At 49.7% G+C, this 27,312-nt stretch overlaps 1 protein-coding gene across 3 annotated transcripts in view; it reads right to left on the reverse strand.

Annotated features, from left to right (window-relative positions):
* Positions 1-27,312, reverse strand: part of KLHL29 (kelch like family member 29) — a 322,364-nt gene that overhangs the window by 211,592 nt on the left and 83,460 nt on the right. For 2 of the 3 annotated variants that reach the window (XM_031008275.3, XM_055377529.2), the window contains exon 2: positions 21,255-21,362. The exons of the other annotated variant lie outside the window; for it this stretch is intronic. The gene's annotated coding sequence lies outside the window, so the exon portion shown is untranslated. The remainder of the gene's footprint in view (positions 1-21,254; positions 21,363-27,312) is intronic. 3 annotated transcript variants of the gene reach the window in all.

Raw genomic sequence — 27,312 nt, forward strand, 5'->3', positions numbered from 1 at the left:
TGTGCTTTTGACAGGAATATGATATTTCTGACAATTGCAATTCTTCTTGACGCTGCAGTGTTTGGAGGGCAAATGTCCCATATGCCACACTCCCTGATTTGTTTTTAGGGCCTTCCAGGTATGTGAGAGACTCTCACAGAAATGCAAATGGATGGTATGTATGGATGCAGAAGTCTGAGTCCTTGGGTCTGCATTCAGTAATTAACTTTCCCCCAAGCATTGCCACAGAAGTCAGGGGAAGAGGAAGCATGCCAGAGAAATTTCCGAAGCAGAGACAGCGGTGGTCCCTGGGCCCCCTAGGGCAGCTCTGGCCCCTCTTGCAGATCTGGAGGCCACTGAGGCCTTGCTTCCTGCCCAGGCTGCACTGCGTCCCCTCCCTCCACCGCTGGCCCTGCTGAAGGTTAGAGGGGGTGCTGCTGCTGCACACTGGCGGGGTACCCTTTTTGGGGGAAAACATATCTTTCCGGTGGGAGCAGGATGGGGGAGAGGGAGGAGGTACCAGGGCTGTGCTCTTTCTGCATACCTCTTTCCAAATTTAAGAGGACCTGGAATGAATGGAGCAGGAAAACAGGCAGTTTCAATAGTCTGGTGATGTTTCAGCTCTTAAGTTCAGAGGTGGGATGGATCATGTGTGTTCATTTCATTGTTGTCATACAACTTATCTAAATGTTACATATCTTATTCTGAAAATACCATATTACATAAAAAATTATAAGTGGTATCCAGGGCTGTCTGGTGTCTAAGGATGCAAAACCAAATTTCTAAGATCAGTTTGGCTCCAGGAACAGCTGATATCCCACTGCTGCAGCGGGTAAGCCGGAGTCCTCTTTGGAACCCAGTGAGCCCCTCTCGTGCCCCCTGAGACTGAGCAGTGCCGTCCGGGCAGTGTGAAGGACACACGGGTGGCCATGTTGAAAAGACAGCTCATCTGAGGTCATGCCATAGGTGACTGGCTGCAGCTCGGGCTGAGGGAGGAGCAGAGCGGGGCTGGCCAATTCGGCAGCAACTCCAGGATTTGGTTCATAAGTAAAAACAAGCAGTGGGGGAAGAACAGCTGGTGTTGAGTCTGGTGCTAGGATTAGTCTGCAACGCTAATCACAAGAAGTGGAAAAAATTAGGAGGTCCTGCCTGCCAAGGAGGTTTTCAAACACATGCGCATGCTACAGTCGTGGCGGGATTAGGCTCTCCCAGTGCCAACAAGGTAGGCGTCCACAGCCATGAGCCGGAGCCCGTTCTGGGGTGTCACACCCGGAGCCCTGGCCCTGACACGATGCCAGGAGGGGCCGTCACTCTCGCTGGAGCTGTGGGTACAGTGGAGGTAGGTATGGTGCAGGCTTGACCCCAGAGCTCCTCTGTGATGTCCTGGAGAGAAGCTGGGACCAATGGGGGCTGGGAGAATGTCCTGAGTCCCAGGGGACATGGCAGGGTTGACTGTTATACCCACTGCCACCCAGGGCAGAAGATAAAGAGTATTGTACTGGTTTAAGTGAGATGACATTTCAGACATTCATGAAAACAAATGGGAATGTCCAGCCAAACATCAGAAGACACAACCTCAACACCTCTGCTGCAAAATTATCATGTGTCCCAGAGCCAGGTAGGGGCAATGACCTGGACCCGCCTCACCAAAAAGCATGGCATGGGCACCAGGACTGGGGGGCTCCATTGACTTCCCTGTCACCTCCCTGACAGCCCACAGAGGCACCTCCTAGAACGTCACTACAGGGACCACCTCCTGCAGGCCCTCACATCTTTTACCATTTCCCTTAAAAACGGGGTTTCCAGCCAGGTACAGTGATGCACGCCTGTGATCCCAGCACTCTGGGAGACTGAGATGTGAAAATTGCTTGAGGCCAGGAGTTCAAGACTCCGTCTCCAAAAAATAAGTAAAATACTCATAGAAATAAATAAAATAAAAGAGATTTCCTTCCAACAGAGGCACTGAGGCAGCACTGAAGGCCCAGGTGCTTGGGGCTGGGTGAGTGGGAAGGAGAGATTGGCTTACGGAGACGAAAGGAGCACTGTCGCTTCATCAAGACCAGGATACTGCAATAGTGCAAGGCCAGTGTGAGACGCACGACAGATACGCTGATGGCAACTGGGTGTGTGGAAAGAAGACAGAAGGAGCCCGGAAAGCAGGGAGAGGACCAAGAAGTGGGAGAGAAAACTAGGTGACGGGTCACCAGAATCCATCCTGGACCAGACGGAAGCCGAGGGGGTCTTTCATGATCCTCAGCCCCAGAATCATGATTGGGGGTTGGGGGTCACTCATGCCATTGGCCAAGCCTTTGGGCCAAAACAAATCCTGTTCTCAGAACTCTCCAGAGAGGCTTCGGCAGTTTGCATGAAGGTCCCTGCAGTCCTATATCTTGGAAACGTGCCTGATGGATATTCACGACAAAGCACGTGCTTTTAGAGCAGCCTGGATTGGTTGCCTTTCCACTTGGACTGCATGCAGCTGAAAAAGATGCTTGGGCCTGTGGCGTGCCTGTTCCCAGGAAGCGTTTCCTTAAGGTCACAGGAAAGCATCTCCATGGAGGAGCTGCTGGTGGAAATGTTCCCAGCGCCCTTCCCTGTCTGACCCAGCCTCCCAGACCTTCATTTTGGTGTTGCTATTTGCTTCTACAAAACGTGGAGCTTTTCAAAAGACATTCAATTTCCTTTGTTGCTATTCAGTTGCCATAGTCAATTAAAATCTATCAATGCCCCTGAATAAATTTGTGCTAGGTGAAGAAAGAGCCTCAGTACAATCTCTCGACATGATCTCTATTACCTTATGTTACTTTAATAGCTAGAGTAATAGTTTGTTATTAATGGAATTAAGCAATTTAGTTCAAGCTTCCCAGAGGTCTTATAAGACAACTATTATAATTTGTATTCTCAGATTTTCCATTGAGTAGATGCCATGTGTTTTACATTACTTGCTAATGTTTCGAGAGATAGCAGTAGTATATTTAATATCTGGCTTTGTTTAATGATTCTAAACCTGTTTCAGTGTAGGTAAGTGCTGCTGGAATTTTGAGCAGTTTCAAAGTCTACACTGTACAAATAATTATCTCCAATATTACTCAGCTCAATTTCAATTTGTGCTTTTACTTTGCCATCTATCCATCCTAAATATTTGACCCAAAATGTGTTTTCCATTTTTCTCACTAAAAGAAAAAGTCTCCTGTCCCTATGGAGAAGGCCAGAAAACAATGTACTTCTTCAAGTGACCACACGGACACACAGACACAGACACACATGCATAAACATACATACACATGCACACACATGCGCGCACAAACACACACTCACACACACATGCCCACCCCGCTCCCAGAGATTTAGCATATTCGAATAGAGTCATATTTAATCAAAGATTTAAAAAATAGTTTTTGATGATTGCAAAACCTGTTTTTAGAAGAAATAAATGTATTCACTGCTTTATGAAACAGCTTGAGAAAACAAGATCGTACAATGTACACCATCTCTGTATTTAAATAGTTTCATTTCTATTCATGAGCTCCCTGATTAGATACATGGAAAATATCATCAGTAAAATATGAATAATTCTGACAAATTAATAGCTGATTTTTTAAAAAATGAAAATATGTGTAAGCATCTCATCCTCATTAGATAAAGCTGCTATTGGGGGTGCATGAACATCCTGGCCTGCCTGGCCATGGCATAAATCCCTCTTAAACAGCAAGCAGAGAAGCAAAAGCTCCTAGAGGCCCCCTGGGAGCTGTGCTAACAGGAAAGGGCAATGCTATTTGCAAGAACAGGTTGGGGCAAACACTGAGCTGGCCAGGCTTGTGAAGTGCTCTACCTTACGTCATTCCTGTGCGGGAGGCAGGGCAAAGACGACAGGGCTGTGAGATGTTAGAGCACGAACGGAGCTGGAACATCATCTCGTCCAACTGCCCATTAGATCCTGGAATATTTCCACTGTTGCAGATGAGAGAGAGATGAAAGTAATTTGCCCAAGGTTATACAGCTGCAACGGAGAGAGGCCGGACTTGAGTTCCGGCTTTTGGGCTCAGACACCCGTGCTTTTCCTGTGGGCTGCATCGTAGTATCGTGAGGCTACGGTAAGGAGGGCCTTCAAGGAACCCAGCCGATGGGCAAAAAAAAGAGGAGGTTCAGGACCAGCCAGGACTAGCTCTGTCTGTCTTGCTCTGCAAACCCCTTCCCTAAGGATATCACCTCCCTTTTTCCTTCCTTCCCAACCAGCCTTTGAGACTCAACTCTGTTTTGCACAGAGCCTCAGAAAAATCATGCTTTTCTTATATTCATATAAGCATCAGGCTAAACGACCCAGCGCCAAATGGAACTCTCTGGTTCTTAATTCCCTTACTTCCCATTGAAAAGGAGATTTAATCTGATGCTCCAGCTAATTTCTTAAAGTCACGGCCCACCAGGCCTGTGTTGCTGCCAGCCAATGGAAGAGTAGCCTGAAGCCAGGTATCTGCCCCTCGTCCAGTAAGCTGAGGCTGGAGGGTGGGCCACGTGACTGCTATCAAACAGCAAGGGCTGGGGGTGGGTGCAGGGGTTTTCAGAAGTGGGGGTGAACAAGACCAGCAGCCCCAAACCGGTCTAACAGATCAGGCCCTCACAGGTTAATTTCCCCTTCTGCACTAGAGGCATGAACAGTGTGCAAGGAGGAATGAATGGTTGGTTCAGCCTTGGGAGGAGGTCAAGGGGGCCAGTCCAGAGAGGGCCATGGGAATAGCATCCCATGTTGAGGAGACCATGTGGAAGAGGCACAGTGGCACGAGGTCTCAGAGTGTGATCGTGGGTGGTGTGCTTTCAGCACAGGTGTCTGGAACTTGGCCTCCAGGGTCTGGGGAGGCTGGACGTGTGATCTGCATCCTAGAGCTCCCGCTGGGGCTAGTGTACCAGAGGAACTGGAGGGAAAAAGGTGGAGGCAGGGAGCCCATGGTGGCTGCTCAGGTGCCAGTTGGTGAGGGTCTGCTGAAGGAAGTCAAGAGCAGTGGGGATGGAGGGGAAGGAAGGGTGGGAGGGATGGTTAGGAGGCAGAGCTGACAGCCTGTAGTACGTGGAGGCGAGACGCACTCTCAGGTTTCTAACTAGGGGACTGGGCAGATGGTGTTGCCATTTCCAGAGGTGGGGGACATGGGAGGAGGAGGTAGCTTGAGGGAACATGGAGTTCAGCGAGGTCGCACGGCACCTGAGCGGCATCTGGAGGGAGGGACAGTGGACAGCCATGTCAACAGGACCAATCCCTAGGGATGGATCTGGGAGGCTCCAGCATAGAGCTGAGGAACAGGAGATCAGCAGCACCCGGAGGGCTGGAAGACAGTGATATGGGATTCCCACTGCTGGGACAGGGATGAAAGGGGCAGCTACCTGAGGGCAAGAGGAGCAGGAGCAGAGCTGCTGGCCCAGCGGTGGAAGGCTTGCATGCATGGGAGCTATAAGCCCTGAGACCCGATTCATACCCCTCAGCCCCCCAGGCACCTGAAGCCACACACGGCCCTGCTACTGGTTTGCTGGTGTGCCTAGGCCTTCCCTCTGCCTTTTCCCAAGCAGGAGAAAGCCATCACTACAGGAACTCATACTGAACCACCAGACCACATTCGCGCAGGTCCCTGTACTAAAGGCCAGTCCATCTGAGCTCCCAGGCGTAGGAGAGCAGAGCTCAGAGGCTGTGTCATTCACATACCCACCCGCCTGCAGAGGGCCTCTCTGGGTCATCAGTGGTCCTCCATCCTATGAGGGGCAGTGAGCTTCCACAGAGCACAGGTGGAAGCTGCTGGTGTCCCTAGGGGCTGGAGCACGGAGTTTCATACTAGAATCTGATATAGAGTTGGGGGAAAGGGGAGGGAGAGCATTAGGACATATACCTAACGCATGCAGGGCTTAAAACCTAGATGATGGGTTGATAGGTGCAGCAAACCACCATGGCACATGTATACCTGTGTAACAAACCTGCATGTTCTGCACATGCATCCCAGAACTTAAAGTAAAATAAAAAAAAATCATATTAGGTAAAAAAAAATCTGATGTAAAGAAGGAAAGAGGGCTAGGGTTCAGCCCAGCCTCCTGGACCACCACAGCTGGCAACTGGATGGGCCCAGGGCTGCCCGTTACACCCTCCAGAGATCCCTGTGACCTAGCAGCTGGCATGGGGGGGTTTAGGTTGGGAGCCATCCATTTAACCAGCCCTGAGGAGGGAGGGGTATGAACCAGCATTAATACTGAATGACTGCTACTCTGTTCACTTTTACAAGCCCCAACTTTCCATAAATCCAAAGTCAGAAATCAATCATCTTTTATGAAAGATATTAATGGCAATTCCATTATTTAAATCCAATCAATGTAGGTGGGTTTTTTCCCCCATGGTATTGGAGCCAAGTAGTTTGAGAAGGGGGCTTTTGACCAAGCAATGGAAAAAAATAAAGCCTAATTACCTTGCTCACATCTAAGTATCACACTTAGATAACTGCTTAGGAAAAAGAGATTCGGTTTCTCTCCATTTATCCTGCAGAGTAGGAAGGTTTTAATTCCACTGGCCTAGGAAATATAAAAATTCTTCTCTTGTATTCACTGTGTGCTGTCCGAGTGTTGTCAGGACCACTCAGCATCATTGCTTTTTAAACTCAGTCACTTAGCTGCTGTGATCTACTGCTTTCCAATCAGATTTTTTTTTTTTAACCACCAACCCAACTCTTCCAGGAATTGGCTTCAATGGCCTACAAAATAGCTTATCTTTAGCAGAAACAACTGGGGGTTTTTTGTTCCCAGAAGTAAAAAGGCACAAAAACAAGACAGAAACCTAGTGGTCTGGGAGATCAAGAGGCCAAAAGAATCCTCCAGAGAATGTATGTGCCTGCACGCGCATCCTCGCCCACGGAGGCTCCCCCAGTGCGCACTCATGAAATAAGTGAATGATCTTTCCATTCAACATCAGCTGAGGCAGGCGGGGAAACAATCCATTGCCAACACTAGAGCGAGGGGAGTATAGATAAGAAGACTGTTTTTTCAAACGCAAATGTGGAACCTAGAGTGGACAAGGAGTCTCCTGGTACCCGCCTGAGAGGACTTCCTCTTTCCCCAGCCACCTCCTCCTCTCCCTTAGGACCTGATGTGGGCACCTCCTCCTTGGTGTGGGCACCGCCTGCCCCACCCAGCTCCCTGACCAGACTCCACGCATGCAAGTTTCACTGTGAGGTGCTGATCCGTTCACATGCCCCTCTCCCCAGCTGTTGCAGGGGCCAGGCACATTCACTCGGGGCCATCTAGTGCCATCCCTGCAGGAAGGGCCCTGCCACCACCTTGCCCCCATCCCAGAGTGGAGCCTTGTCTCATGCATTAATGCGAAGCTGGTTCTCTTGGGAGGCTTTCATGAGGACAGATTCAATAGCGCAGGTTTCTGAGAATGCTTCAGCGTGGCAGGAGGTACGCAAGGACTTCTGACTCACCCTGCTTTCGGAGGCAGCTGGGGACAAGCTCTTCTCCATTTCCACTCAAAACAAAACAAGGGAAAATGGGCTTAAATTGCAGCAAGGGAGATTCAGGTCAGATAGAAGAAAAGCCTGCAGGAGCACCGGAATAGGGACTCTGGAAGCTGATGGAATTTCTTTCCCTGGAGACCTTGGGGAAGAGGCTTTAGTGTCAGAGACAATCCATCCCCAGGGCTTTCTGTAGAAGGACCAACCAGGCTCGCGGGTAGGCCCTTCCTCCCAGCACATCACTCAGCACCCCGCTGGGGAACAGGAGGGCACCTTCCAAGTCGACCCACAGTCACAGACCCATCCTTCCTTGAGGATGTCAGATTGTTAGAGCCCACGGAAACGCCATGTTCTCTGCTTTGTGATAAACACCAGTTTCTCTCATTCCTTTATTGCTGGGGTTGGAAACTACCCCTCCCTTCCCTAAACAATACTTTTATTTTCTGTCAATCTGTCCACAACCAAGGCATGCAAAGTCCTGTCCTGGTGGGCTGTAGTAGCCACCCCAGAAGCGAGAGCATCCCAACCTCCCTGGGACCGGCCAAGTCTGAGAATAAAAGCAAGACCCTTAATACAGATTTAGGATGTGGTCCCTTCTTCTTTGGGGGTAAGCAAGAGGTAGATGGCTTTGCATTAGTCACCAGAATGCCCAGGCAATTCCAATGAACAGCCAAGGTCAGAGGCACTGCCAAGCCTGGAGGAAAATGTGTGGCCCACTTGTGGCCCATCTGTGGGACTTTCTAGATGTGGTTTTTTGTAGGCGACACTCCCTGCTCCTACACTTGTGATTCTGTCTCCTCCTTTTGATTTATGATGTCTTAATGTGTCCTTTTAAATCTCCTGCAATTCTTCCTAGAACTCAATGAGGTGAAAACAAGTAGAATAGAGAAAATAGAAAACCTTCCTGCTTTTCTCTGGCTCGGACCTGGGCACAGCTCCCACCCATCAGGCCTCCCCTTCCCTAGACACAGGAGCTGGGTCACGGTCTCATTCTGTAATCCCACAATGGGGAATTGTAGCCAGTTCTGCCAAGAGCCCTCCAAGGCCCCATAGTAGAGGCTGGTCTGGTTCCCAGCATCTGAGTGCTGAGACGAGACTGAGCGGGAGATGGGGGATGCCCAGAGATGGCTGCCAGAGCATCATTCAGTCCAGGCTGGCAGTAGCTGGGCCCCCCTCTCTGCCTTCCATGTCTACTCCTCAGCCCCATGCTGAATAGCAGGTGGAGATTGTCAGCAAAAGGCCAGGGGCGCCCAGGGGTGGAATCTTTCCCCAATCCTGAAAGCAAGGAGCTCAGGCCAGGGGCAGGAGGTGTGTTATTGCGAAGGCTGCCTGACAAATAAGACGGGGCCAGTGCCTCCCGTGAGGCAATTCTGTTCAAAGGAGATGGGAAGATTCCAGTTGTTTGCAGCTGTTCTAGAAAGCAGCAAGTGACCCATTGTCTTGCCACGCATCTGCCAGTCCTGACCACATCGCTGGCCGCAGGAGGTTAAAAGGCTAGAAGGGGCCTCCCCTCAGGCTGGTTACTGTGGTTATTGAGGAATAAGCATGCACCGAGCCACTGTGGCTTCTCCCACCACACGGCCCAGCTGCAGAGGTTTGTGCAACATTCCAGATGTGTGACAATTACAGGTTCAACATCTAGAAACTCCACCCTGTTCCTTGACACTTGCAACTCAGGGCAGTTCTGTTTTTCCCTGAGAAGAAAAAACAGGGACCTTCATGACTATGGGCCTTGAAAGGCTGGTTATAAAACAGGGGCCAACAATGTCTGTGGTGCCCCTACCCAGGAGAAAAAAGAATGGAGCCTTTTAGCAGGGGGAGTGGGACACCCCTGAGGACGCCTTCTAGCCTGGGGCACTGGGGGCAGGTCCTGCAGATGATACAGGGTGGGCTGCTGGCCTTGATGGCAGGTGATGGCATGGCAGGAGAGGAGGAGCTCTTGGCAGAGCTAACCCAGTCCTAATGACCAACCCATGCAGCCAGGGTTCCCAGCATCTGAGCAAAGAACTTCTTCCCCAGGACGGAGTACTTTCAGGGGGTATAGCCAGAGGCTGCAAAGTGTCCCTTGGGCAGGAAAAATGCAATAGGCCTATTAGAAGATGGAAATTCAGGTAGCATGTGCAGAAGACGTCCCCTCCTGCCCCTCTCTCCAGCGTCCTTGGTTTGGCCTCCAAACACCACTAGAAGCCTCATTACAACATTAAGTAGCCAGCCAGCAAGGAGACGCTCTGCTCTATGGCCTCTGGGAAGCACCTCCTGGGACCCATCTAGGGCTCACAGTCTTGCTGGAGAGACAAAGGTCACACAGAAATAAAGCCTGGACAAATGACAAGAGGTACAGCTGCTCGCACGAGGGAGTGGGACACCCTGGCTAAGAGTGAGAGCTCTCACATCATACAGATGTGAACTCCAGACCTGGGCTTTCTAGATCAGCGACCTTGGATAAGTTATTTAGTCTCTAAACCTCAGTTTACTTCTCGGTACAGGAGATAACAACAGTAGCTACAGCCCTAAGGCCGCTGGGAGGATTCCATGAGAAAGTGCACGCAAGTTGCTTAGCACAGCCTTGGGCACTTGGCCAGCCCTCACTGGGTTCACAGACTCAGTCATGCCTGAGCTCAGGGGAGGGGTGATGCCTTTGGTCAGGAGTGGTGAAGGAGGGCTTCAGGGAGGAGGTGTGGCCTGAGCAGGGCCCTAAGGATGGGCCCTGTTGACACCAGAGGTGAGCAGGGAGCTGCCCTCCAGGAGGTGGCTGCAATTCCGCAGCTGTGCTCGGCCTCATCAAGCCTCATTCTAAATGGATTATTGTTTATTGGCAGCTTATCCCATCTCTCGGGTTATGAATTATTTACCAGATAATGACTTCATAATTGTTAATGACAGATGCCCCAAGGACATGCTGACATAACTTCTGAGGCCACAGTGCTAATTGTGGTGGAGTCCCAGAAGCCCCCACATGGCCCCATCCAGAGCATCACTTCTAGGGACAGAACCTGACTGGTCCTTGGGGATCAATCATAAATCCAGTCCCCTCATGATGCAGATAAAAACAACAAGATCCAAAGAGGGGCAAGGACATGCTTCTGGGTCTCAAAGCCTGTCAGTGGCAATCGTGGGAGGGATAAGCCCCAGCATCTCGGATGGCCCATTCATCACTGTCCAGGTTTGGGCTGCTGGACACTGTGTGCTGAGCAGGAGTTCAGATCCTTTTCATGGGGTGAGGGGCTAAATGAAATGGGGCTGTGATAGGTGCTTGGAGATTCCCTACCAGAAGTAAGTGGGACGGGCCCCAGGACCCTCTGCTGTGGCCTATGGAGAACTGGAATAGGATGCAGCCCAGTGGCTGTCTGGGATCTGGTGGGCCAAGGAGGGCCACCTCTCTGGGAACAGACAGACATCCCCTACGACTGGATGCATTCAGCAAGCGAAGGCTGCAGGATGACTGACAGGTGAGGGTGGGAGGTGGGCACGCCGACACCTTCCTTGAAGATGCATTTGGGCTCAAAGAAGGTATGAATTAAGTCCATGACTCAGCCAGGTCCTAGTCTTTTAGAATAATAAGAGCAAAGCCTTGTACATGTCTTATGCACTATTCTAGGCACTTTATTATGTTAACTCATTTAGTCCTTACAACCACCAGAAAATTTTATGAAAATCTCTGTTTTGCACATGAAGAAACTGAGGCACAGGGAGGTTAAGGACTGTGCCCAGAGGTTGCACAGCTGGAAAGGGGCAGGGCTGGGGTTAGGACCAAAGCAGTCTAGCAGCTGTGCTTGTGACTATTTACTTTCTGCTGCTTGCTGTTGCCTGAATGAATGAACAAAGGCCGTGAGGACCCTCTGAATATGGAACATACCTTTCTAAACATGGCTTGAATGCAATGTTGAGCATACTGAAAGCCTGGGTTCTAGCAAGATCTGGGAGGCCTAGCTTCCTCCTGGGCCATGGACTATGCTTGGAACAGTGGGAAGGAGGGCTCTGGCTGGGTGCACCATGTCCCCAGGGGCAGTGGCCTTGGGAGAGCAGGGTCAGTGCATCACCCTCTGCCCTAACATGGGCAGCTGTTAGCTGCCTTGATGGGTGTGGCTGGCTCCTTTCACACACAATTTAGACAGGTTAAAGGAGCCACTTTAGATCATTCATTTATCTCAGAAACATTTGAGAGCCTTCTTTGTGCCAGGCTTTGTGACTGAGACACACTGACTGAGACAGTCCCTGCCACCAAAGACTCCCGGTAGTCTCCTGAGAGAGTTCTGTGATCTGAGGATGTGGGGCTGAGGGGCCAGGAGCACAGCCAGAGGCCGTGGGAACTGACTTTTTCCATTCATCAATTCCTTTTCAGCCTGTGTAGGGTGTTTGGCTCTGCAGGCTGCCCTCAGTACTGGGGGTGGGAATGAGCCTTGGGCATACTGGACAGTGACAGGACCACACCGGAACCAGGAAGCAGCAAGTACTACAAGGGTGCCAGGGAGAGAAATGGCATAATGGCATCAGAGGAGAGAGAATTCCCTCGGGGGCGGCCCTGGAGCTCTTAGCCAGGAGATAGGTAGGGATGGGAGAGGCGCTTCTGGAAGACTCGCTCAGCAGGACCAAGTGCCCCAAGGTGGGATATGAACACTCAGGTAGGTCAGGGAGAACAGGAGTCTGCAGAGATGGTAGCAAGAGCCCAGCAAAGACTGGTGCAGGCCAGATTTCCTTTATCTGATCCACAGAGGCAGCAGTGGTAGTTCAGGGAGGACCTGCGCAAGATGTCAGAGCACCGCGAATGCATTTCAGAAAGCCTTGAACTGGTGCTAAATAAATAATCACACTGTTTATTCTGAGATGGAGAGGGAGGACACCTCCTCTCTGTGCTAATGGCAGGGGCGTGGCTCTCCGGCTGGCGGGGCCATCCCACATCCCAGAGTGCTGATCCCAGAAGGGCCTGGACAGAACGTCTCTGTGTTCTGACTTCCGTTTTCCACTTTCAGCACCTGCCTGTGTACCTAGAGAACGGAGTGCCGGGTTAATTGTTGGCCTCCTGTGCTGTTACTAGGTTACTTTGTAAAAGCAGAAATGTGCTTCCAATGATTTTTGCTGTTGCTGCTACCTTACGAGCCAGACGCTTTTATCTAAATGAGTTGCAACACATCAAGGGTGGCCCGTGAGGACTGCTAGGCTACGTCTGTCTTCCACAGGTGAGCTCAGGCTCTGTGTGTGAGGCTGAAATCTCCCCATTCTCTTCACAACCAGCCTGCTTACAAGAAAGGGTGAAAATAGGTATTGGTGGCTGTCATGAATGGCCTCCAGGTGGTCTAGGAGCAAGTGGAGGGGTCTCCAGCCTGCGATGGTCATTCTGTGACCTGTTCCACTTGGCTCAGGAGGGTGACAGCCTGGGTCTGGTCGACTCATGGTCTTTAGGCCTCTTGGGTCATGGTGGGTGGGAAGAAGGGCAGCCCATACGTGACTCCTTCAGTTCTCTTCCTGAGTGGGGGTTGGGACCACATTGCAGCCCAGCAGATGGTCCATGCCTGGCTTGACACGTCGTATGTGCTGCACTAATGGTCGTGGGAGGCAGGCAGGCATGTGATTGATACTTGCTCAGAGCTTTTTAGGCTTCAAAATAAGGAGTGGCAGCTGATATGGGAACAAGAAGGGCCCCTGGGTTGTATCAGGAACCAGGACACAGGGACTCTAGTTTCTGCTCTGCCTGATGGGCTGTGTGACCTTGAGCAAGATACTAGACCTCTCTGGGCTTTGGTTTGCTCCTTGGTACAATAAATGGCAACAAGAACCCTTTTTTGTCTACCTCCTAGAGTCCCTCCCATGATCCAGGAGAGGAAGCTGTGAAAACACTTTGCAACCTAAAAGCACTAGGTCACAGAAGGAGGTAACATAAATCATCTATCTTTAGCCTTAGAGGTTCCAACAAATTGGAGTTGGAGTGGGAGTTGCCAAGGAGTCTCTGTTTTGGGGTCAGGGAGTCCACATGGAACCTAGCTGTGAGGGTGGCTCTGGCCAATGCCCTGTGAGCTTTCAGCTACATCCCCATTATATGAGACAGTGACCTTGGGAGGGTTAGCATGGCATTCAAGGCTGTGTCTCCCAATTCTTAGGTTTCCCTTAGCATTTTTGCTCTGATATCTTTGGTCTTTTTATATCTTCAGGCTTTTACACAAGCTGTTCCCATTGCCTAGTGTTCCCTGCACACACACATATAAATGCATAGATTTCAATTTCCAGCTTTAAGTCACCTCTTCTTTGAAGCCTGTGGTTTTGATCAAACTAAGCTAGTTGCTGAATATTCTCACCCCCTCAAGTGTGTGCTCTGGGTCAGGGGTTTTTATCTCATATGGTCACTGTGATAGCCCCGGTGCCTACAACAATGCCTAGCATTATAGTAGATGCTCACTAAGTTGAGTAAATGAGTTGCTCTTCCATAGCACTTGGTATACATTCTTTTTGCTGCATTTATCACATATTTGCCACATAAGAATTGATCGCATTAATCATGTAAGAATTCGTATGTACTTGCTGCCCCACCAGACTGAGAGCTCCTTGCAGGCAGGGCCAAAGTCTGACCTCTCTGGATCCCAGACCTAGGACAATGTACAATGTGACTACCAGTAAGTGATGAATGAATGAATGAATGAATGAGTGAGTGTTGCAACACTCTTTTGTTTCACCATGTGCTGGGTATTCATCCTGTAGTCCCCAGTACTCCTGGCACTATTTGTCCTGTTGTAAGAGAGAGAGACAGGGGTGGAGTTGGAGGCAGAGAGGAGAAATTTACGATTAGAAGACAAAAGCTTAAACATCTTTCTGAGTGGCCTCTGAGTATGAGTAAATGAGATCATCCCTACAGGAGAGAAGTCCATCAATTTCAGAGCATGGTCACTCAATGTATGCACACACAGTGCTTTCCCTGAGCAGGATGCACACATGGTGCTTTCCCCGATGGATGTTTTTGTGCAAGTTAGAAAGAGGCACTCCTCTCTCTGAACTCTCAAGGGCACAGCGACACTCCCAGAGCACAGGCTGGGGGTCAGCACCCGTGTCTCCTTGGCCAGGTGCCCTCACGGAGGACACAAACTCACCACTGTTCCTGGCAGCTGCAGCCACCTGAGCAGGTGCGAGGTAAGCAAGGAGACAGGCCGCTTAGAAAATCAAATTTTGCCGTAAAAATAAACTCTGAGGTTTGTGGAGAAGCTATTTCTAGCCCAGGTGCCAAACAAGCTTCTGTAGCTAGACTGGACGGCTGTGCGCCCCTCCATCTCACCCTCCATTCACTAAGAGAAACTGCCCATGTGCATGCTATCCTCAGCTCCCTGGCTTTCAGGACTGGGGAAAGAGTCCATCCCCGGGCATCTCCAGCCTTTTATTGACAATCTCTGACTGCTGTTTAGCATGGGACTCAGTGCAGCAGACAAGGAAGATGCAAAAGGGGGGCATGGCCTTCCACAATACTGAACTGGGTGGCACTTTGGTGACCATCGTTAGCCATCTCTGATCTCCCCCCAGCCCAGTCTCAGCACTCAGATGCTGTGAACCAAACCAGCCTCTTCTTTTTTTTTTTTTAAACCTGTCACCCAGGTTGCAGTGCAGTGGTGTGATCTCAGCTCACTGCAACCTCTGCCTCCCGGGTTCAAGCAATTCTCCTGCCTCAGCCTCCCAAACAGTTGGGATTACAGGCATGTGCCACCACGCCTGGCTGATCTTTGTATTTTCTAGTAGAGACAGGGTTTCGCCATGTCAGTCAGGCTGGTCTCGAACTCCTGACCTCGGATGATCTGCCTGCCTCGGCCTCTCAAAGTGCTGGGATTACAGGCGTCAGCCACCGCTCTCAGCCCAAACCAGCCTCTTCTACGGGATCTTGGAGGGCTCTTGGCAGAACTAGCTACAATTCCCCATTGTGGGGTTACAGAACGAGGCTGCTGACCAGCTACTGTGGCTGGGGAAACAGGAGGCTCCTACCCTCTTTCCAGCGAGGGCTGACTGGGGTGGGAGCTGTGCCCAGATCCCAGCCAGAGAAAAGCAGGAACCTTTCTACTCTATTTGTTTTCACTTTGCTAAGTTCCAGAAAGGATTGCAGGGGACTTAAAAGGATACATTAAGACACCATAAATCAAAAGTAGGAGAGAGAATCACAAGTGTAGGAGCAGGAAACGGAGGAGGGAATGTTGCCTACATGAAACCGTATTTAGAAAATGCCATACACAGGCTACAGGTGGGCCACAAATCTGCCTCCAGGCTTGGCAGTGCTTCTGATGACCTTGGCCACACCCATCAGAACCACCTGGGGAGCTTTACAAAAATCCAGATGCCTGGATCCACCTCCCAGAGACTGACTGTGATCTCACAGATCTGGTATGTAGCCTGGGTATGAGAATTTAAAAAATCTCCCTGGGTGATGTCATAGGCAGCCAGAGTTGAGAGTTACCGTTTCGAGAGCTTGGAAGAGGCAAATCTGTTACAACATGATTTGTGGGTCCATGAGATCCTATGACGGTGGCTCGGGAGAAGAATATGTCTGTGGTGGAATCAGAGACACCTCTCCCAAGGGTCCCAGCAAAGGAGTCACAAGTGACAGGATAAACATGAACTGCCACAGAATCCTAAACGAGGGTGCACTGTTGTGACCTGGATGGAGGGCAGCAGATATTCTAACAGCCCGTAGAGTTCATGTGGGGTGGCGCAAGATGAACATAGTACAACATAGCCAAGGTACCCAGCTTTTGGATGGCTTGATCCAGCGGGTAGATTTTAAAGGATCTGAAAGATGAGACGAATTACACATCATCCAGGAATATTGTTTTGCAAACTCTTTGTAACTCCCATCTCAGTTCCTCAAGCCATAGAATTCAGGAACTTGGTAATAACACCTAGGAGTTGAACGTAGTGGTTAAGGTTTTAAAACACACTGATATCCTCATGAGAGCAATCAGAATATCTGGGGGAAGGACCCAGGCATCTGTAGTTGTTTTTTTTTTTTTTTTGAGACAGAATCTTCCTCTGTCACCTAGGCTGGAGTGGTGCAGTGGCGCGATCTCAGCTCACTGCAACCTCCGCCTCCCAGTTTCAAGCAACTCTCCTGCCTCAGCCTCCCGAGTACCTGGGACTACAGGCGTGTGTCACCATGCCCGGCTAATTTTTTTATTTATAGTAGAGATGGGGTTTCACCATGTTGGCCAGGCTGGTCCTGAACTCCTGGCCTCAAGTGATCCGCCCACCTCGGCCTCCCAAAGTGCTGGGATTACAGGTGTGAGCCACCACGCCCGGGCCATCTGTAATTCTTAAAGCACTCCGGTCAATGTGCACCAAGGGCTAAGAACTGCTGGCCCTGGTGGCACCATTCCTCCCTTGTCACCTTTCAAGGTCCTGAGACATGGGAAGGCCGTGGTTATTCCCGTTTTACAGCTCGGAAGACTGAGGCTCAGAAGGTTTTATAGGGCTTTCCCAGAGTTAGAGGTAGATTTGGGACTAGAATCCAGAGCTTGCCTCCAGTCCCAGGTTCCCTGCCACCACGCTGCCTATGAGGACACACTGTCGGTGGTTCTGTAATCTCTGAACTGAATAAAGTAATCTAATCCCAAGAGATATGCATGAACAGGGCCCTGTGCTGGGCTTGTAGAGAAAAGAGGATGATCCCTGTCCTCAGTGAGCTCAAGGTCCAGGAAGGAAGGTGAGCAGCCTAAGGCAAAGGAGAAGCAGATGCATGGCTAAGGGAGGGAGGGAGGAGGGCTGAGACAGTACGAGTACAAGGCTTCCTTGGAGAGCAAGGAAGCAGCTTTGTTTTGGACAGGTGGAGTCTGATATGTGAATCAGACAGCAGGGATCTGCTACGCATGAGCCACTGGAGAAATGGTCCGGACCTTAGGACAGAGGTGCCATCTGGGAGTCAAGTCTGGGAACAGCTGAAGCAGAGGGAGTGGAGGGAGGGCTGGGGATACAGGGAGCCAAGGAAAGCCTGTGGCACCAACAGCTTCCCTTCCTGGCAGGAGGAGGCGGTGGAGCTGGAGGACAGCAGCTCACACGAGCAAGATGGACAGGAAGCAGGAGGAGAGGCCACTTGCTGACACCGAGGTGGACAGCGCAGGCTGGGGGTCTGCAGCCCTGTTGATGGAAAGGTGCAGAGCAGCTGCAGGGCACCAGGCAGGGAACGGACCAGAATCCCAAATGATGCCTGTGTAGATCTGAGGGTTCGGCTGAGGTTCTGTTGAGGGATCTGGGCCCCAGCTAGTGGGTGTGGTCACACGGCCTTTTCAGGGGTGTGAGCGCCCACGTACCTATTTGAAGAAGGGGCTGCAGAGGTCCCCAGAGTGGGCCAGGGAAAGCAGGTACAGCCAGAAGACAAGGGGGCAGCAGAGTGTCTGTGTCGGCTGGAGCAGCAGTGAGATGTCTGCCTGCAGGTCCCTCCTTGAGGTGGACACCACGGAGGCCAAGAGGGGAGTGGACAAGGGGAGAGCTCAGGAAGTAAGGCTGTCCATGGCACGAGGGAGGGAAGGCACGCAGCGGGCAGGGGAGTGCGGTCAGAGAGGACGCCTGCAGGATGGACTGGGGGAAGTAAAGGCGGGGGGTGTGGAAGCCCAGGACATGGCACATGGTGTTCTCTAACTGCCGTTAGCTCCGGAGACATTTGCAACCTCCTCCAAAGACACAGGCGGCATCTAGGGCATTTCGTTTGCTGAGGGCAGGGGGACAAACGGCCTGGACAGACAGTACTGAGACGGTCTCAATGATGGAGGCAGGGGATGCTGCCCAGGGTGGCTCCAGCACCAGTGACGATCAGCACTGCCCTTCACCACCTCCAGAGCCCGAGGTGTCTGCTAATGCCATTCTTGGCTCAGCCTTGGGCTCTGCGCAAACTGAGTCCTCAGCTCAACTCCCCCCACCCCTCTTTCCTGCAGTGCAGGTATCAGATTTCACTCCTCCTAGCTGGTTCCAGTATGGCCTTCTTACTTATTTGGGTGATTTACACCAAACCACAGAAAAGCAGAGCGCAGCCCTCCACACATGGCTCTTGAACTGGCCTGTTTTGTAGCAGGTTACACAGGACCCTGTGAGCTGGCCCAGTTTCCGCAGTAAACTGATAGCTGCTTCCACTGATCCCCAGGGGTCACAGAACCATCTAGGGGCCTCGGAACCTTCCTATCATCTTGGAAATCAATAGGACTCCTGCATGTGAGGGGAGGGCACAACCAGCACCAGGCTGCATGTTGCGGGCACTCCCAGGCACAGTCCCAGCTGCACGCGGTGATTTGTTTACTGAGAGCTCATCAGGTACTGGTATGAGTGGCAGAGGGAGCGGAACACAGAGACAGATCAGGTATGATTCCCATCCTCCAGGAACTGGCCGAGTGCTAGGGAAGACAGACTTGAGTTCACAACAGGGATCCTGGTCTGGGGGCACAGAGATAGAGGCCCACATAGGGTGCATCTTACCAGCTATGCCTGGTGAAACTGCCCTCAAAGTCCCTCCCCAACCTAAAGTACATGATTGCCAGAGCTCAGGACGAACAAGAGAACAAGAGCCATGTGCCACCCTACATCAGCAGCAGGGAAGATTAGACCCCAAACTAAGGGTCAACATTTAAGAAACCAAAACCCACTGCCCTGGGGTGTCTCTGTTCCCTTCACTCTCGCCAAACTCACAGGTGCATCCAAGGAGAGCTGGCTTCTGTGAAGAATATGTCCTCAATCTTTTCTTTGCCCCGTGTAGAAGCGGGGATGCCATGGCTGCCAAACCGACGCTTCGCTGTCTTGTTTTCCAACTCCCCTTCTCTGACCCAACAGGAGGCGTGGAGGCAAAGGATTCCCCAGTGCCGGCGATATCGCTAGCAAGGACAGCTGTCACCCACCAGTGGTGCCATGAGCGTGTGCCAACAGCCCACCAGCTCCCTAGGTCAGGAACCCATCTCTCCTCTGGCTGCCCCCACTGGGCTGCTAGGAGGCTGAAGTCTGGATGCACTGTGGGGTCACAGGGTGGGGAACCTTCCATTTCAGTGGCTGATCCTGGCCCAGCCCAGAGCCTTCTCCCACTTCCTGCTGACAACCAAGGCTAGGCCGAGCCTGAGATTCCAAAGCCATATTTTCTCCTCTCTGTGCAAGGGTTCTGGCAGGGGACAGCCATCCCCAACCTCACTGTCTCTGAGTCCAAAGAGAAAGCTCTCTGACCAGCAGAGAATCTGGACGTGGCAGGAGCCTTGTTGGTCTGATGTTCTGCCCCTGCTGCAGAGGGAAGCTGGAGTTTGGTCCAAGGCAGAGGCCAGGAGGCCACCGGTCAGAGGGCATGAGGGTGGGCCGCTGAGAATACAGCAGTCCCGGGGCTGCTACGGCCTGTGCTCACCCAGCACTAGGCCCTGTGTGTTATGCAGACGCAGCCTGTACTTCTAAAGGCTCAAGTCCCACAAGGACATACAAGGCTGGGCCAGCTGGGCCTCCACTGTCCTGGATCTGAGAGCCCACTCCTCTGCCCTCCAGCCTGCTTCATTCCAGGCCCAGCTCCTGTCCCTTCGGTAGCATGAAATGTGGCGAACGTTGTCAACTCCAGCTCCAGGCCTCCTTGCCTCTGCAGGCACATTCCTGGCCTGCCTGGTGGGAGCTAAAGCAGATCCCAGATCACGGATTCTGTTCATAAGATTGTGCCCTCCCAAGGCAGGCCAGGTTCCCCCGCATTTCTGGCTGCCTGATCCTGCTTGGAGAACCTGGAGTCAAAAGTTTAAGCCAGGACTCTAAAAATTTAAGCCAAAGAAGTAATCAAATGACTATGCAGATACATATGCAACAATGTTTGTTGTGCTGTTATTTGTAATAGTGAAATATTTAAAATATGCTAAATGTCCATCATTAGGGCATTAAGTGAATCATGTATGCTATTATATCCACAGAGTAGACAGTCTGTAAAAATGGTGATATAGATTTCTATTTACTGACATACAAAATGGCTTGATACATTGTGGAATCTAAATAACATGCCCCCCAAACAGTACCCACAGTCAGATACTGTGTGCACTGTTTACGTATGTGCATAAGAAAAAGCTTGGAAAGAAACACTAAAATGGTTATCTCTGGGGAACAGGATTATAAGTCATTTATATACTTTTAGCTACTATCCTTTAAAATCCCTTTATAATGAATAAATAATATTTTCATGATATTTAATAATACATTTTAATACCAAAACTTAATTATAAAACTTAATTACAGTTTTTAAGGAGGTTAAAGGTCATCTAGTTGCTGGCCATCCCTAGATCTAACCTCCTGGGGAAAGCCAAGACCCAGGTAAGCAAGGAACTGTCACAGAGATTCTCTGATGGGGCACGGTGGCTCACGCCTGCAATCACAGCGCTTTGGGAGGCCGAAGCGGGTAGATCACTTGAGGTCAGGAGTTGGAGACCAGCCTGGCCAACATGGTGAAACCATGTCGTGATAGCACACGTGATAGCCAGTCGTGATAGCACATGCCTGTAGTCCCAGCTACTTGGCAGGCTGAGGTGGAAGGATCACTTGAACCCAGAGGCAGAGGTTGCAGTGAGCCAAGATTGCGCCACTGCGCTCCAGCCTGGGCTAGACAACAACAAAAAGAGTCATAGATACTCTCTTTGGTTGATTCTAGGAGGACTGAGGCTAAAATGGCTTAGCTAAGCCCCAGTACCAGTTGATCACACACGCCTGTGGTAAAATCGCACTGAGGAAGAGGGCGAGGGGACCTACTGTACTTTCTTCCCTTCCCCCACACATTTAGCATGAGAGGAGAGAGCTGGCTATGCTCAGGTCTGATGCCTTTCTTATTTCCAGGTGAGCTAAGCAGAGACCTACCTTGCGCCGCCCGTCTCTGGCAAGCTCAGGATTCGTCCCCAGGATGCGAAAACCTCGATGGCCGCCAACACTTAGCAAAGCGTGAGCATCACCAGGAAGCCAGATAGTCTAGAAAGAGAGGGAAAAACAGTGGGGTAGGGGTGGGGAAAAGGTCTAATTTTTTTCTTTTCTTTTTTTTTTTTTTTGCAAAAAGATGTCTTTTGAATTCCAGCATCCTGGGTGGTCCCCACACTAACTGGATGCTAGTCTCTGCCTCAGATATCCCCGATGCTGAGTTGCATACTGTGGATTATCTCACACAGGCTGTGCACAAACTCTGCCAGCACATGCAAAGTGGGGCGAAGTGGGTAGCAGAGTACTCCGAGTGGCAGATATGAGGCATCCCCCGCCCATCCTCCGAATACACACAGCCCTAATCCCCACCATTGAGCCATTGACACTGAATAACAGAGAGAACAATGGTATTGTCTTCCATCTAATCCAAACTAAGAAACTCCAGCAATGGGGAAAAAGAAAAAATTTAAGTCTTTAATCTAATACTGAAAAGGACACAAACTCTAGAATTACAAAAACAAATCATTACTTTTTTCACACAATGGGCAAGAAGACCTTGAGGAGGCAAAGAATAGGTTCCCTGGGGAGAATTTTTTTTTTTTTTTAAATTATAGATTTAATACCTAGGAGAAAGAGGCTATCTATTACGGGGAGGCAGAGCTACTCCTGGTTCCTTCTTTCAAATGTAATCTATGAGAAAGCCATCTTCACAACGGGAAATGGCATCCCCCACTGCAAAACGCACGACTGTCATTACCTGGGAATCAATATATTTTTTTAAACCGAATATATCATTATCAATTGATTTTCCTTTTTCCTCTTAGCACTCCAGAGTCCCGGGTAGCAGGGGAAAGCTTTAATGTGATATGAAGGATTTGGACAGGTAAATAAGTTATTGTAAACTCATTCTGCCTTATGGTCAGCTTCCCTCTGACAACGCGACGAGTCTTTCTCAGATCCTCTCAACCTAAGCTTTTCCAGCGGCCGCTGATAGAGATGCACGTGAGCCATATCAAATAGCCATTTTCAAGCTGAAGGTGGCAAAAATATTATTTTTCTCAAGGATAGAATGTTCTCTTTACGACTAAGAAATAACCTCTGCGGGGAAGCAAAATCAGCCAAGGTTGCCATTTAATTTTGACACAGAACCAAAGTGGCGAGTACATTTCCTCTCCAAGGTGAAGCACAAGGAGAAACTGATCACTTTGACCACAAGGTATTGGCAATACTGGTGATCGATGTATTCTGGGAAAGATCCTTGGCAGATAAGTGCTGGTGAACAGAGAGGTCTAGGAGATAGGGGTCAAACCATCTTTAGGTGCTTGAGAATCTCATTCATTCATTCATTCATTTAATAAATATTGATTCCCTCTATGTGTCAGACAGTATGTTCAAGGCACTGGGAATACATGAGTGAACAAAAGAGAAAGATATTCCTGCCCTCAGGGAGCTCATATTCTAGAGGGTGGAAACACAGAATATACAATACACTTAAAAAGTAGTGAAAATTGTATCATATTTTGGAAGGTAGTATATGCAATTTATTACAGAAGAAATGGAGCAGGGTAGGGTGCATGTTGTGGGGGGGCCTGTGGTGCAGTTTAAGTAGGGTGGGCAGGGCCAGTCTTGTGAGTGGAGGACATTTGAGCACACACTTCAAGATGAGGAGTAGGTTGTGTGGGCATCTGGCCCTAAGTGTTCCAGGCAGAGGGAACAGCCAGTGAGAACATGGCTGGTAGGTTCCAGGACCACCAAGGAAGCCACTGTGGCTGGCGGAGGGAGATTCTAGTAAGAGGTGAGGCCAGAGTGGTGAGCATCCTGATTGTGTAGGGCCCTGTAGGCCACTGTGAAGTCTACTAACTTGAGAGCCCAAAGATCCCAGCCACCATCTTTAGAAGGGGCTCCCGAGCCAAAACCCTCAGAGTTCATGTCAGGTTAATCCACTTCCTTTCCAGGCTGTGCCGAATAAATATGGAATAGGCTAGACTGTAGCCTATAGCGACAGTGGTGGGAAGGAAGCACAGGCTGTCTATGCCTGTCCTGACGACAGTGGCCTTGCCCTTCCGTCTCTGTGGTCCCTACCTCTAGGGGAGACAACTGAAACAGTTCTGAACAAAAATAAACCACATGCACAGCTGAGTTCTCTGGGACTTTTCCTCATGTGCTGATGAAAAGGTCTGGAAGTGAATGACCCATTGGCTATTATAGACTGTACTGGATGTTTTGTGTTGGGCCCTTTTGACCTGCCTTCCACCTTCCCCACCCTGTTCTTCCCCACCTCTCCCAGGCGAGCCCTGGGAGGCTCACCTGACCTGTATGGAGAGCATCCCTCATGTTTTGGACCCTCTGACTTCTGGTTAGGTTCAGCCCATGCAAGCACTAGCAGGAGACTGGGGACAGGGTTGGGGTTGGCTGTTGGTTCCCCTGCTCCCCTCCCTCTCTGCGTCTTCATGAGCAGGGTGTCCCTCACCTGCAGGTCATGGCTCTAGCTGGGGAACAAGGAGCTCCACAAGGCTCTCTCTCTGGATTCCTGTAATAGCGCCTTCCCCTGACCATTATGCTCAAAGGCAGTAATTCCCCTCATCCCATCATCAGCCCAGGGGCACTGTGCTATGATGGTTTCTCTATACTGTGCCTATTCATCTTTGTGGATAGTCATTTTACTTAACTCTCTTCAAATTACACATTTGAATATGTCTATTTCAAGACCCCGATAGATACATTCACAGAGAGGGTTAAAAGCAAGACCCTGGAATCAGATACATCTGAACTAGAATTCTAACACTGACACTTAGTTTTGTGACAGCAGGTAAGTTCTTTAACTCCTAGGAACCTCTGTTTCCCATTCTTTTCAGGCCAACATTCAAATTGAGGAAATACAGAGAATACCACAAAGATACTACTCGAGAAGAGTAACCCCAGGACACATAATGGTCAGATTTACCAAGGTTTTGTTTTGTTTTGTTTTGTTTTGAGATGAAGTCTCACTCTGTTGCCCAGGCTGGAGTGCAGTGGCGCAATCTTGGCTCACTGCAGCCTCCGCCTCCGGGGTTCAAGCAATTCTCCTGCCTCAGTCTCCCAAGTAGCTGGGACTACAGGCACACGCCGCCATGCCCGGCTAATTTTTGTATTTTTAGTAGAGACAGGGTTTCATCATGTTGGTCAGGATGGTCTTGATCTTCTGACCTTGTGATCCGCCTGCCTCGGCCTCCCAAAGTGCTAAAACTAGAGAACCCGTAACATCCTCCTCCTCTTCCTCCATCTCAGCATCACCATCTCAGTAGTGCCATCACCTGCTCAAAGTCCAGGGCAAGCACACCTGCTTCCCGACATCTTTGCCGACCCCAACCAGAAACTCTTTCCTTGAAAGGGTTTCTAACTGTTCTTGGTTAACATTTGGCATCAGTCTATGCCTCAGTGATTTTATTTATTTTTTCACATCTTTCCTTTCTTGTTCTTTTCCCACCCACCCAAGCTCCACGCCTTGCAGTTAGACCCTGGGCTTAACAGACAGTATCTTTTGGAATCTCTGGTCCATAGCACCCATCGTGTAGTGGTGTATAATCGATCCTTGACTCATTATTGTCCTTTCTGGGAGGCCTGTAAGCTACATCCATGCACCTAAGCATGTCCTACTCTAATGAGACACATGGTATTTAAAAGTGATTTAAAAATAAATTACTAGAAACCCATTTTTAGTAATAATTTTGTTCCCAAGTTAACACTGTAAAATCTTACGTTTCCAAAGATCATAGCCTGGGAAAATGAATCCCAGGAATGAACCCAGGAAATCACAGGGAGGCAGGTATGGTTTTCTATCTCCAGGTGGATAAAGAGATTGCTTCAGGGCTTAATTTGTGACACTTTTGGCCAAATTGACCTTTTCCCTTCCACTAATTTCATCAAACGGCAGCCTACAGTCTTAAGGAAAACAAATCGTAAAAGCTAAAGGACAGAGGACTCTAATTTATTTTAAAAAATACAGTAGGTAGTCAGTCACTGCTTGTGAAAGGGGTCTTAGGACTTTCAGCTTCCCAAGGTACTTAAGAGATGTTAATTGACTTTGACAAGGCATTAAGACCAATATGAAAGCAAGACCCTTGAATGGGCTATTTGGGTTAAATGCTTGGAGAGCTTCAAAATGAAACTAGAGAAAAATTTTGAGATCCATTTTACCTCTAAGTCTATAAATAAAGATAGTTCCTAACATGAACCAAACTGATGGTCAAGAGAATTATGAACAAGGGCCCCAGGATTTTTTACTTCTTTATAAAATACACCATGTTTTTGGGGGAGAGAAACTGCCTTAAGAGAGGAGAAACCAATTAGGGAGCCTCCAGTTTGACACAGCATCAGAAAGCAGCCCCGCCGGGGTCGTAACTACACTCTCCAATTATGGGTCCAGAACCCAGAAGTTCAGCACCCCTCAGCAAACTGGGCAACAAAGAGTGTTTCTTCCTTGGAAAAGAAAAGCAAAGGAACTGGAGGCTGTAAACTGTAGGGAGGAAACCGGCTCCCGAGCCCACTCTCCTGTCAGCCCAGATATGGGACTCTGCGGCACCTCTGACCCTGGGCAGGAACGCCTGCTCCCAGTGTGTCCTGCAAGGGGAACGCTCATTCATATTCTTTTTAAGACGAGAGAAAAACAGGCCATCCATCCATTAATAATATCAACTGTGGGTTCACCAAAGCCTGCAGGCTTCTTGCCAACACAAAAATAAACACTCTCAGAAGGTTTATCCATCAGGTTCACGACAGTTCATGAGCCGGGGTCCGGAAGGCACTGCTTTTTAAAGGGGAGAGTGAAGATGCAAAGATGGAGTAAGTCATGAGAGTCCACCCAGCACAACGCAGAGATTGCCTATTCCATTAAGGAGCCACAATTGGCCACTGATGAGATCTGTTATTTTCAGCTGGTAGGGATGCAGCTCCTGGCATGCTTTTTGTAGGCTGTATTCAAAGAAAGACAGTGTCTGCAGAAGCCAGGCTGACCGATTTGAGAGGTAACAATGTTTTCATAAGGCTTGAAGTTTACAAAGCCTAGCCCATTCTTATTTTCTCATTTACCTGTTCTAACAAATTTATGAGTTGATTACTTTTGTAATCCTCATTTTACAGATGAGGGAACAGAGGCTCATGGCAAAAAAAGGTTGTCCAAAGTCACACAGCAAGTCAAAGAGGGAGCCTGAACAGGAAGCCTGGATTTTGTGCCTCCCATTCCAGGCTTTTGTTCCTGGGCCTCCAGCTGCCGTCACCCTTCTCCTCCTGAAAACTCCTCCCTGGAGACTTCTTTCTGCACTCTCTGGAGTACGAAACTTTCCAGGCAAAATACTGGAAACTATCACAATAAGGACACACGTGCCACCCAAGGAGGCTTCCTGTTGGGCCAGCACAGCACCAAAGGGCCCATCTCCTAGTTGCCTTGGATGGTTTGGGGCGAGGAGAATGGGAAGATAAAGAAAATGAGGTGTCCATAGTTGGACTGGATCCTAAGTTATGCCATGGCATGACTCCACCATAAACCCAGCATGAAAGGTTTCAGGAAAAAAAGTTGCAAACCAAAATCCTCTTAAAATCTTTTTTTTTTTGATACACAGCAGACCCCCCAAAATGAAATGAACTTGAACTCACCCAACTCAGCCCTGCCACTCAATGCTGGCACATATCCCCCCACCCTCACTCTACCAGTTAATACAGATTTGCCCATCACTGGAAGCAGAACCGGGATGACCCTTGCATTTCCAAAAGATGAAGAAAAAGAAGCCAAAGGTGCCAACTGGACCTACCAAAGCCTGACTCACCCACAGCAGCACTGAAGATGTCGGCAGGGAGGACCCACCTGGCACGTAGTAGATGCTCAGTAAAGAGTAAAGCTCTGTTCAAAAAAGGAAATTGCCTCCACGGTTCAACTCATTTTCCACAATTTTTCTTTGAACATCTGGAAGATGTTCACACCATAGGTTGATGATTGGAATATAAACCAGTTTAAAAAAAAATCAGACAC

Source organism: Gorilla gorilla, chromosome 12 (genome assembly GCF_029281585.2).
Source record: "Gorilla gorilla gorilla isolate KB3781 chromosome 12, NHGRI_mGorGor1-v2.1_pri, whole genome shotgun sequence".
Taxonomy (NCBI): domain Eukaryota; kingdom Metazoa; phylum Chordata; class Mammalia; order Primates; family Hominidae; genus Gorilla; species Gorilla gorilla.